Raw genomic sequence first — 6000 nt, 5'->3', positions numbered from 1 at the left:
CTATAATGAAAGATAAAATATAAACTCGAAAGTCGGAAGAGATTGAGCAAATAAAGAAAACTCACAAACTACAATGATTGTTTTTAGAAATTTTGAAATAGCAATAATAATTTTTTTTTTATAGTTTTATTTTTTTATATTTATTATTAATATTTTTTACATTAATATCCTAAAAAATTGATAATAATGTATTGATAAGTTGAATAAAAATTATACCTAAATATAAATTTTTTAAACAAAATATTTGAAGATCCATGTTTTTGGTTAGCCATATTATTTATTATGATCACCCAATATCAATTTTATTTAATATAATAATCTTATTATTTTTATTTAATTTATTTTAAATATTGTGGATTGAATTTTGAAAAAATAAATAAGTAATATCACTTTCCATATATATATATATATATATGGGCAAGGGGGTGCTTGAGCACACCCTTGCCCCCCCTCTAAATCCGCTATTGGTTGTAAGAGGAGATGTTAACTTTCCAAAAAAACAGAGTGTTGTCTTCTTCTTTTATTGTGTTCTGTATCTCTTTGAGGGTTTCTTCCCACTATTGAGTGAACTCTATTTCTTGGAGGATTGGAAAGCATAAGGTAACTGAGATCCTGTATTCGTTTAGTGGCTCTGTAATGGTGGTGGACTTGGCTTGCTGGCAGCTCATCTCCAGGACCAACTCACATAAAATACCATATCATGCCTTGTTTCAGTGCAAGCCCTATTTAAGGTTATTCTCTTGTCATTCTCATTTAAATTAGCCGTATCAAAGTAGTTCTCTCAATTACAATGCAAAGTGAGTACCGCTGGGCTATGCCAGGGTTCTCTTTTAAAAAAAAATTTAATAGATAAAAAGTAAAAATAGATAATTATTGTTTTTTTCTATATAAGAAAACTATATAGATATATATATTTATATATATCCGTTTTAGTATATGAAATAGATCAATATATTTTTATTTTTTATATTTTAAATGAATTAAAATTTTCAAATTATTTATTTATTTTTTCATAAGACCGACAAATATACCGTTTAGGCTCTCAAGACTAGTTGTCCAATCTTACCAAACTCCAACAATGGCTATAAATTTGGTGGTGGAATTAAAATAATTTATAAAACAACTATATGTTACAATGCAAAATTAATTTTTTGTATTTTTGAAAAATTAAAATAATAACCTTTTAAGCATATAATTTAAAATTTAAAATTAGATATAGTTAAATATATAAACAAGATTACTACAAAATCCCTTCAATTCGACTAATTTCTCAACAAATTTCTAAACTATTCATGTCCCAAAAAAAATTCTTAGATTTAAAATCATTTATTTTTAAATATAAATTTATCTAAAATTACTAATATAACCTTGGGGTAGTTGTCATAATTTAAAAATAGAAGACCCATCATCTAGGAACTTTACTAGATTTCATCTAAAGACATCCACAGTAGCCGTTGGATTATCATCCACTAACTAAAATTTATTTATGAACAATATTGAAATGTGTTATACAATGGTAAATAGTATCGTATAGTGATTATGAACAATAAATTTATATAGTATCAATATACATAATAGTCATTAGATCATCATTCAACGGTTAAAAATAAATATCCCTAATAAACAGTACCTGTGTACCTGTGTAGATGACTTAAACCCTTAACAATATATTTGAACTAGGATAAAAAGAAAAATCAAAACTAAGGATAGAGAAGTATAAAAACAATATCATAGGGGCAGATAGGGAATGTTGCAAACTTAATTTTACTTTCTTTACAGACTTTTTTGTTTTTTTATTCGGGCTCGGCTTTGTTAATTAATGGGCCCGGTTGACCCTGACACTGACAGGATGATGGCTTAGGTTGCAATTTTTTTGGGGACTTTTGTTATTATTTTATTTTATTTTTGTCCTTTCTTTGAGTTTTTATTTTTTTATTATTATATTGGGGAAAAAACATATTTCCTTTATCAAGTTCAAGGATCCAAAAATAATTAAAATAAATAAATGTGTTTGATGCTTGTGATTCCCAATGTGAAGAGATGAGATCATGCGAATCACGTGATTCTCTTTTATCTTTTGTATGCCTTTGACTCATTTATGTGAGTAATTTATGTGATTTATTATTATATAAAAATTATGTATATATATCCTGTTATCTATGGGTTCAAAAATATTAAATATATATATACGCTTTGAACATTATTAGCCTTCAATTAGAAATTTTTGGGGATGAAATAAAAATATATGTTAATATAAGAGTTCTTTAAAAAAACATTTATTGAATATATTTATTTACATAATCAACTCTTGTGGATAATTTTTCCTTTCTTTTTTTTTTTTATAATTTAGCATGGAAAAAGATAGATGAGGATGAATTTTTTTAACATAGAAATATGCGGATACAAAATTTACTTATTATTTTTATTTTTATAATTGGAAATAAAAAGTCCAAGGATTTAATAATGTTAATGTTTCCATGAATGATGGATGTAGAAATTAAAATAGCATTTATGGGTGGGGTTGGTCATTGGTGGGTGATAAATAGTCAAAGTTTTAGATAAAGATGAATAATGGAAAAGGTGGTTTATCAACTCATGTTTGTGGATAAATATGAATGGTTTATTAAATACTCAATTTTTTTCTTTAATAAAGTCATTTTCAAGTAATATTTTCTCATCCTTGTTATGTTTTGCCATTTGATACATAATTTAAAAATTCGGAGAAAATTCAGAAAGCTCGTCCTTTTTTAAAAAAAAAATATTTTCTCATCATCATTATTATTATTATTTTGATACTAGGTGACAAATACCCTCATTTAAGGTTAAATCAGGGATAAGTACAGATATAAAGTATACTCGCAAACTTAACAACACTTTTTTCTGGCTTGAGTAGAGTTTGATTTTAAGATCTCTCCGAAATGAGAACCTTACGTAAAAAACCTGATAAACCATTGGTTTCTTATCTTGTTTTCTCTATATAACTAAAATTAAAATGACATGCATAGTAAAATGCCTTGAATATAAGAAAAGGGAACAGTGATTGAGTTGTAGAGTATTTGTTGTATATATATATATATATATATATATATATATATATATATATATATATATATATATATATATATATATATATATATATATATTCTTTTAAAAAAAAGCATTTTATTTTTTAGTTTGTGTGAAAATATAATGTTATTTTGAAAATATTAAAAACATATTTATTATTATTCACATAAATACCAGGGTTTTTATTATACTGATTTAACTCTGAATCAGTATTAAATCCGTTTTGATCAAACTAAACAACTTGGATTTAAAAAAACCCAGGATTGAACCAATGATCTGAGAGGTCAAACTTATGAACATGATGCAGGACGTATCGAGGAGCTAGCTTGCGTGTTCATGCAGAAATGTGACTCAACCTAACAGAGAAGCATTTTGGCCATTTTCTGGGCGGTGGAGTTTTTGGGTTTTATGGGTCCAATTTAATGGAAAATGGGACAACAAACAAAAGTCACGAGCTTGTTGTACAAGCTCGTGAGTCATATCGAAATTCGGCCAAATGCCATCGTTTAGGCCTCGAAAACCCTAATTTTGCCGTTTATAGTAATAATTGATTTCATTATATGTTAGGCTAGAAATCTGTGATTTGTAAGCTACCCTTTATTTGTTTTAGCCTTTTATTTCTTGCTGAAATTTGAGAATTTGCCATTTTTGGCATATTTTCAAATTATCTCCTTCTTAGTGTTATTTTCGTATTTTTAGTTCTTCTATTTATTATAAGCCTACGGGCAAGAGTAAGACAGTTTTGTGATCATTATTTTCTTGAGTAATAAGATTTTACTCTTTTCCCAATCCTAGTTATCGTTGATCAACAGGAGTTGGAAGGCTTGCTATCGGGCATTCGTGCGAGAATCAATGATTTCAAGTATACCGCTGCATCAGAACATGTGACATGATCAGGTCTTAGGTTTGAATTTGTATTTATTGATTTTTAAATCCAACAAGGAGATATTCCTTTAAGTTATGTTTGGATTGAAGACTGAGTAGGGAAAATAAAGAAAAGCGAGGGTTACAAAGTGTCAAAGTTAGCCTTCCCTTTGTTTCGATTATTCGATAGTTTTTTTTAAATTAATGAAGAGAAATGAAGGGTTAATTCTGACCTTTCAAAACTTTATTTTTTCTGGCTCCTCAATTTGGGGATGCCGAGGAAGGGAGTACCTCCTAAAAATTTTACAAATTTTAAAAAGACCTTCATACCCTCAATTTTTTATTTAATTACATAACATCAATTTATAAAGTTCTTCTTCCACTTTTTTCAATTTAATTTTATTGTAATTAAAAGTTCACTCGACACTAATCATTTTGTTCAAAAAAAGAAGATTCTTACACCTTATTTTCAACTATTGTTGTTAATTTCACATATCTTGCATCGATTTGATCTTGCGTTTTTGATGTTTCTCTTTTAACTCATCAATGTAAATTACACATCTATATTGCTTTGAATATTACTGCATCACTAGATTTCTCCATTTTAGGTTTTTATTATTATATTATTTTTGTAATTATGTGCTTATTAATTGTTTATGGGGAGCATCCCATTATTATCATATTTTTATGGTTTTTGTTTTGCTAGTCAATGTAAAAATTTCTTATAGAAAATATATTTAAAAAAAAATTATAGTTTTAATGAGTTTACGCCACACCCATTGCAAATCCTTGTTACTATGTATTTCTTTTTTGTTTGTTTATTCGTTTATTAGATTGTTTCCGTTTTCGCATATCAATAAAAAAAAAATATTACTCAATTAAAGGTTTAATTGATCACCGGGTCTATATTGTAAATTTATAGTTACAAATAATCCTGCCAAAGTAATAGGTATAAGAAAATTTCAAATAAAAAAATTCAATCATTTTGATTTTTTTTAGGAGGTAAAAATAGAAGCAAAATCTATCTAAATATTAATATGGATTATTCATGAATCTCAATGATGACAATTCATACATAAAGAAATCATACAATACCTGCAAATTTGGTGTAATAAGTTCAATATTTATAAAAAAATATTTAAAATTTGAATTTATTTGAGATACTTATAATTCATATAAATTGATTTAATAATAAATATATAATTGGTAAATCATATTATTATATATATCATTTTCTTTCCTTTTCTCTCCTTAACCAAACAAGGTTTATCGGATAACCCTAATTTCATTTTCTTTGATAAAATTTGACTATCCAAATAAGGGTCTAACTTTTTTCTTTCCTTTTCCTGACTTTTCCTTGCTTTCCCTCCCCTTCCCTTCCTTTACTTTCCTTTTTATTTTTTAATCCAAACACTGTGTTAGTTTTTATCGTCCATATATGCCATCAACATTCCCATCTTAGTTGTTTAGAGCAAGTTTTTTACTAACCCGGGTCTGAATTCTACTCTTAATGAAAGCATGTAAGTGGTTTTACTTGTTATATAAATATAAACTTATTTTATAATAAAATGTCAAATTTATTTTTTTTAAAAAAAAAAAAATACAAATTCATGCTCCTCTCAAAATGCATTGTTTTTTATTTTTAAAAATTATTATTTTATTTGGTGTATGTAATACGTATGATTTAGCATTCACTATGTAAACATTGACAAAGAACTATGATCTAATTGATTATGAGCAGATTTATGAATTTGTTTTTTGAGTAAGGGAAAAAAAAGAGTTATCATTTTCCTAACTTAATTATGTTTTAATTCATGGGAATGCCAACATTTTTATGTTTCTTGGTTAAGGATAAAAACTTGCAGGTGTTTTTACTGTTTATATAATTTTAAATTTACTTTAGAATAAAATTTCATAATTTCCCTTTTTTTAGAATAAAATTCACGTTTCTCTCAAAATACATTATTTTTTATTTTTAAAATCATTATTTTATTTTGATATATGTAATATTTATTGTCTACTAAAATTTGTTATGCAAACATTGAAAGGGAGTTATGATCCAATTGATTT

This window comes from Dioscorea cayenensis, unplaced genomic scaffold (assembly GCF_009730915.1).
Source record: "Dioscorea cayenensis subsp. rotundata cultivar TDr96_F1 unplaced genomic scaffold, TDr96_F1_v2_PseudoChromosome.rev07_lg8_w22 25.fasta BLBR01000113.1, whole genome shotgun sequence".
In the NCBI taxonomy this organism is placed as follows: domain Eukaryota; kingdom Viridiplantae; phylum Streptophyta; class Magnoliopsida; order Dioscoreales; family Dioscoreaceae; genus Dioscorea; species Dioscorea cayenensis.
Note: the sequence above shows the minus strand (reverse complement) of the source record.